Here is an 8,176-nt window from a genome sequence, read left to right on the forward strand (position 1 = left end):
ACCCGAGAAGACGAGAAACAAAGACAATCTGGCAGAGAGGACACGGTGGGTGACACACACAGGGAGGCAAGACACAGGTGAAACAAACAGGTCATCAACTAAGGCGGGAAAAAGAACAAAGAAGGGAAGTAAAACTGACAGCACAGGGGAAGAGGAGACTTTCAAAATAAAACAGGAAGTGTACAACAGTTTTTACCTCTGGCCCATTGACTGCATTATTTTACCACTCGTGTTCATGACACTATGTGAACACACATATTATTAAACTTCTATTAATGCTGATATAAAAACTCATATTAATCTTTTTAAACTGAAAAGTTCTCATTAAGAACAAAATGATAATTATTATTAATATCAACCAGCAGAGGTCAGTGTTAAACAGCTCTCATCTCAGAGCTGAAACAATGACTTGGTTTTAATGAGTCATTTCATAGTCCTGCCTCTCACATATGAATATTTACTCATGTTCTTAGTTTTGTGCTGTCAGTGTGGGTTTGGGTCTAGTCCCTTCACCCTGTTCAACGGTCGTCATAGAAGCAAACATTTTACCAAACTTGCAGAAAATACTCAAAAGTAAATGTTGTAAATGTTTGCTTCCATCCACGACAGTCATGTGAGTATTACAGGTTGACTCACAGCTGTTTTTCTGCCACTACTGAATGATTTGGTTTTAACTTTAAATATCTTCAGAGATGTAAGGAGCTGCCGGCCTGGTGAGAGCTTTCAGTCAGCGTCCATGGTCATCCTGCAGAGTAACTCCACTTACTGTGAAACAAGTAGAAAAAAGGTCCAAATCTAAATCTATATCAAGTTCACACACACACACACACACACACACACACACACACACACACACTGTCACATCTGATCCGTTCAATGACTTCCTCTCTCCTGCTGCTGTTGGACTCAGATGAAAACAGACTCTTTTGTTCCCAACTGTTACAATACTGGGAGCTCTGGTCCACACTCTGCTTCCCAGGGAACAATGTGACACACACACACACACACACACACACACACACACACACACACACACACACACACACACACGCACACACATACGCACACATACGCACACACACACACACGCACACACATACGCACGCACACACACACACACACACACACACACACACACAGACACACACACACGCACACACATACACACACACACACACACACACACACACACACACATACAGAGAGAGAGAGACATATTTAACATAAAGTAACATCATAAGCTTTTAAAATCCAACACATTGTTAAAGATGAAACCAACCAGCAGTGTGTAGTCGGCTCACATGTCAGATGTCTGTGAGTTGTTAACAGCTCCACTAAATAAACTTCTCACATGCTTTCATTTCAATAAATGTTCAAATGATCCAATAAATGTTCAAATGATCCAATAAATGTTCAAATGATCCAATATTTCAGCAACAATCAAAGATTAGAGAAAAAGATAAAAACTGAAAACACATTTGTTTTTTCTTCCCATTAATCATCTCAGCAGCCCTCACATTTATCTGCTGACCCTTTGGAGGGACCCCACCCCTAGGTTGGGAACCACTGGACTAAACTAGCTACCTGTATATAAAGTACTTTTACTGTAATACTGCAGTACTTTTACTGTAATACTGCATACTACATCACTATAATACTGCAGTACTTTTACTGTAATACTACATACTACATCACTATAATACTGCAGTACTTTTACTGTAATACTGCATACTACATCACTATAATACTGCAGTACTTTTACTGTAATACTACATACTACATCACTATAATACTGCAGTACTTTTACTATAATACTGCATACTACATCACTATAATACTGCAGTACTTTTACTGTAATACTACATACTACATCACTATAATACTGCAGTACTTTTACTGTAATACTGCATACTACATCACTATAATACTGCAGTACTTTTACTGTAATACTGCATACTACATCACTATAATACTGCAGTACTTTTACTGTAATACTGCATACTACATCACTATAATACTACATACTACATCACTATAATACTGCAGTACTTTTACTGTAATACTGCATACTACATCACTCATAATACTGCAGTACTTTTACTGTAATACTGCATACTACATCACTCATAATACTGCAGTACTTTTACTGTAATACTGCATACTACATCACTATAATACTGCAGTACTTTTACTGTAATACTGCATACTACATCACTCATAATACTGCAGTACTTTTACTGTAATACTGCATACTACATCACTCATAATACTGCAGTACTTTTACTGTAATACTGCATACTACATCACTCATAATACTGCAGTACTTTTACTGTAATACTGCATACTACATCACTATAATACTGCAGTACTTTTACTGTAATACTGCATACTACATCACTCATAATACTGCAGTACTTTTACTGTAATACTGCATACTACATCACTCATAATACTGCAGTACTTTTACTGTAATACTGCATACTACATCACTCATAATACTGCAGTACGTTTACTGTAATACTGCATACTACATCACTATAATACTGTAGTACTTTTACTGTAATACTGCATACTACATCACTATAATACTGTAGTACTTTTACTGTAATACTGCATACTACATCACTATAATACTGCAGTACTTTTACTGTAATACTGCATACTACATCACTATAATACTGCATACTACATCACTATAATACTGCATACTACATCACTATAATACTGCAGTACTTTTACTGTAATACTGCATACTACATCACTATAATACTGCATACTACATCACTATAATACTGCATACTACATCACTATAATACTGCATACTACATCACTATAATACTGCAGTACTTTTACTGTAATACTGCATACTACATCACTATAATACTGCATACTACATCACTATAATACTACATACTACATCACTATAATACTGCAGTACTTTTACTGTAATACTGCATACTACATCACTATAATACTGCAGTACTTTTACTGTAATACTGCATACTACATCACTATAATACTGCAGTACTTTTACTGTACGCTCTGATTGCAGATGACTTCCTCCTCAGTGTTCATGTATGTTTCCTGATGTTGGCTGGTTGAAGCTCCTCCGCCTGCCTCCATGTTGCAACTGAAAGCTGCCTTTGTTGTGCTTACACAATACGCTCATTATCTCATTATGCCCCCCCCACCCCCCCACCCCCCCGTTTAATCTCACTATCTGCCTCCACTGAGCGGTTGGCTCCACATCAGTCGACCATGGCTGCCGTGTCATGGGACTTTCACACAGAGTCGACATCCAGAGACACAATCTATCACTGATGCTTCGCCTTCTGACTTTCATTGATTCATTTATTATTTTTAGATGAGGTGAAGTTCCAGTCTCCAAATAATCTTTATGTTTTGTCCTTTTTCACATTATTTCTGCCTCAGATTTTAATATAGTGCTTTACCACATGACAGTACAGGTGTTAACACTAGATGCATTGAGGGACGGGCTGTGATCTGATTGGCCACATTGACAATCTATATACATGGATGGAAATATATAATCACACGGGACAGCAGCCATTAGCCAGTTAGTGAGATATGACACCAGCAGGAAGGCAGCAGAAAAACTACAGATATTCATTTGAAGATGAAGTCAAGACGATACTAAACATCAGCTTCTTCTCCCACCTCAAAAAACCAAGAGAAAGTCTGTGTAACAGCGTCGTGATGGGAACACTTGATGAGATGATTATTAATACCTGGTATAAAACATCTTTCAGGTCTTTTCTCTTGTAAAACTGAAAAATACAGTTTGAAAACATAAATCTCACCTTTGTATCACTTGTTCGAGTTTGTTTCTGAATGCAGCGTTTTCTTTACTTCACTGCATCAAACTGGAATGAGCCAATTATACTGTAGCAACGTAGAGGTGAGATTTATGTTTTCAGGAGTCTTTGTCTTCATGTATCATCACGACGTTAACAGCATTGTGCAGATGTTTGAGAGGTGTCTGATGGTCCCAAACATGCAGCCAGAGTCATAAACAACAAGGAGTCCTGAAGTCAGTCTGGGATTAACATGAAGACAAGAACTGTGACAAACTATTCATGAAAGATTCTCACTTTACTTTGACTGAAGACTTCAAGGACGACACATTTACGTCTCTGATTCAGAAGCTTCTCTCTGGACCACAGATTATATATAACAGCCTGTCCTCCTGTTATGACTAAGCTCCAATGGCCACAACAAAAGGGAGACACACCACGGCGAACCGTTAAGTAAGTATATTCATTTAATCCAAAATGAGACCAATTAAAGTTACGCCAAATTAGATGAAATTATGGAGTGTGAACATCAGTGACATTAGTAATGTAGGTGATGGATGAGTGAATATGGATGAATGTGTGAGGGTGGTGTAAGGTGCAGAAAGCGAAACAATAACTACAACCAAAGCAGCGTATCTGCAAACCAAGACCGAACCAAGGACGGGACCTGGGAGAGGAAACGGAGGGGAGACGGTTAATAAAGAGGTCTGAGCTCTCACACAGTCTGACCTGGAACGGAGAAGGAGTCACTTATAAGCTCCACTGCAAGGGAAAGAAGTTAACCACACCCACAGATGGACCTCCAGGGGCTTCACAGCTCCCAAGAAAAATAGGAACGGTTCGTAATGTCAGTCACCAAAAACACGAATGCGTCCTGATTTGTCCCCAACGAGGAAAATATGTTACTGTAGGACATGATGGTCCAACAGTTGGAAGAACACATACATGAATAATAGTCTGAGATGTGACACCTGTGGGCAGGAAGTGACACAGGAAGTGAACACAAGCTGGACACCTTGGAGACGTATGACAGACACAGGTGTGAACAGTGATGTGTCTTAGCTTCGTGTTCAGATCACAGAAACACAACGCTACTACACGTCTCCCTCCTCTCTCTTCTTAACAGGAAAACCATTTCCAACATGACCAACGGACACTTTTTAGAGGCCTGGATTTACAGACTGAGACCAGAATGACTCGTTGGAGACGATGATTGACCTGAGCTTGATCTGACGGTCCCAAACATGATCTGAAAGGTTTTGTGTTTCTCTCATCACAGATTTGCTTCTGCAGATCGGTCGTATGAAGCGTGATGTCTCAGACAGAGTTAGAGCAGAGGTCTGTGTGCTCTGTGAAACACACACTCAAACCAAACATGAAAGCTGGAGCTGCAGGACCCCTTAGTCCTCCGGCTTTAATTGCTCTTTTCCTTTTCAGGACAATAGAGACCTGATTTGGAAAAACCTGATTTGGGGGGCGTTAGGTGCGTCATGTTGCCCCGACAGGACGTGAACCCCTCGCCCTCACATTGTTCCTCAGCTGCTCTCATCATGAAGCCAAACAGGGAAACGCTGCCAGTGCGGCTCGCTCTGCCAGCGCTGACAAACATGAGGTGCAGACCCTCCAAACAGACGTCAGGATGCAGAAGCAGGTCGCAGCTGTTTTACAGTAACGTCCCATCACTGAACGCTTCTTACAAATCCTTTCAACGTTCTTCAGACTAATAAACGAAGGATGAAACCCTGAAGTTAGTTTTATCCATCAGGTCTAAGCAGGAAATGTACCTTTAAGCAGCAGCTGTTATTTCATCGGTTCGCTCCAGTTCATAACGTGACCTCACTGAATAGAAGTAATGAAAATATAGTTTAATGTCCCAGCGTGTTTATTCTGTTATAAGAACACAAACTATAGCAGAAAAGGAGGAAGGAAAGAAATCTTATCTACAGGACTCAACCTCGAAGAACAACAGCGAATAAAAACAAAAAATAAAGTCATAAATTATCCGTGAAGCTTTTAGTCTGGAGGTTTGGAAACTCTTTACCCACTGATCACCGCTGGAAGCTGCTCTTTTATTTTTTAAATATATTTAATAAAGATATATTTGTGAATTTTAGCATTTAATAATAATAATAATAATAATAAAACCCCAATTCTTTGGTTCAAGAGGTGAAATTAAAAGGACCTCAAAACAGGAAATGATCTCTTCCTTACTTTCACATTAAATGTATTTCAGTCTGCAATCAGTAACAGAAGAATAAAAAGCAACTGATTCAATGTGAAGTTAAAGTTAAAAGAAAAGCTTTGTGATAAACTTGTGTCTGGAAATGAATAGAAAATAAAAATGAAGTTGAATGAAAGTCAACACTCGTATCATCTGTTTCCAGTGTGTGACGTTTTAAAGTGAATCATTTCAAAGTTTAATAAAAACAAACCTGCTTCTTTTCAGATTCACACACACAGTTCACTTCTTTACTCATTTTAAACCACTTTATATTCATTATTGTAGCTCAGTGCAGGAGTCTGGAGCCTGGAGTCTGGAGCCTGGAGTCTGGAGCCTGGAGCCTGGAGCCTGGAGCCTGGAGCCTGGAACCTGGAGCCTGGAGCCTGGAACCTGGAGCCTGGAGCCTGGAGCCTGGAGCCTGGAGTCTGGAGCCTGGAGCCTGGAGCCTGTGAGCCTGTGTGAGCCTGGAGCCTGGAGCCTGGAGCCTGGAGCCTGGAGCCTGGAACCTGTGAGCTTTGCTGTTTTTTATAGTTTTTTCATGTATTTATCTGCATGTCCACTCTGTGAGTTACATAGAAGCACAGTGTAAATGGTATTAATGAAGTTGGTTAAATATTTGTACCCAGTTTGATATAAGTTGTCAGTTTACTGCTGAAGGAGAAAGTCTTTAGCTTTGTTCAACTATCTTTTACCTCATTTATTATTATGTTTTAAATATAAATAATATTTTTATGCCTTTTTATTTTATATAAAGCACTTTGTTCCAACATGTCGCTGAAACATGAGCAGCAATCTGAATTATTTTAGTGTTTGGAGAACAGAAGTAGTAATGATTTCTGATCCTGTAATAATCCAAATGTTACAACACGCACATATTATACTGAAGTACAAGTACTGCAGTATTATAGTGATGTAGTATGCAGTATTACAGTAAAAGTACTGCAGTATTATAGTGATGTAGTATGCAGTATTACAGTAAAAGTACTGCAGTATTATAGTGATGTAGTATGCAGTATTACAGTAAAAGTACTGCAGTATTATAGTGATGTAGTATGCAGTATTACAGTTAAAGTACTGCAGTATTATAGTGATGTAGTATGCAGTATTACAGTAAAAGTACTGCAGTATTATAGTGATGTAGTATGCAGTATTACAGTAAAAGTACTGCAGTATTATAGTGATGTAGTATGTAGTATTACAGTAAAAGTACTGCAGTATTACAGTAAAAGTACTGCAGTATTATAGTGATGTAGTATGCAGTATTACAGTAAAAGTACTGCAGTATTATAGTGATGTAGTATGCAGTATTACAGTAAAAGTACTGCAGTATTATAGTGATGTAGTATGCAGTATTACAGTAAAAGTACTGCAGTATTATAGTGATGTAGTATGCAGTATTACAGTAAAAGTACTGCAGTATTATAGTGATGTAGTATGCAGTATTACAGTAAAAGTACTGCAGTATTATAGTGATGTAGTATGCAGTATTACAGTAAAAGTACTGCAGTATTATAGTGATGTAGTATGCAGTATTACAGTAAAAGTACTGCAGTATTATAGTGATGTAGTATGCAGTATTACAGTAAAAGTACTGCAGTATTATAGTGATGTAGTATGCAGTATTACAGTAAAAGTACTGCAGTATTATAGTGATGTAGTATGCAGTATTACAGTAAAAGTACTGCAGTATTATGAGTGATGTAGTATGCAGTATTACAGTAAAAGTACTGCAGTATTATAGTGATGTAGTATGTAGTATTACAGTAAAAGTACTGCAGTATTATAGTGATGTAGTATGTAGTATTACAGTAAAAGTACTGCAGTATTATAGTGATGTAGTATGTAGTATTACAGTAAAAGTACTGCAGTATTATAGTGATGTAGTATGCAGTACTACAGTAAAAGTACTGCAGTATTATAGTGATGTAGTATGCAGTATTACAGTAAAAGTACTGCAGTATTATAGTGATGTAGTATGCAGTACTACAGTAAAAGTACTGCAGTATTATAGTGATGTAGTATGCAGTAATACAGTAAAAGTACTGCAGTATTATAGTGATGTAGTATGCAGTATTACAGTAAAAGTACTGCAGTATTATAGTGATGTAGTATGCAGTATTACAGTAAAAGTACTGCAGTA

This window comes from Scomber japonicus, chromosome 24, assembly GCF_027409825.1.
Source record: "Scomber japonicus isolate fScoJap1 chromosome 24, fScoJap1.pri, whole genome shotgun sequence".
NCBI lineage: Eukaryota > Metazoa > Chordata > Actinopteri > Scombriformes > Scombridae > Scomber > Scomber japonicus.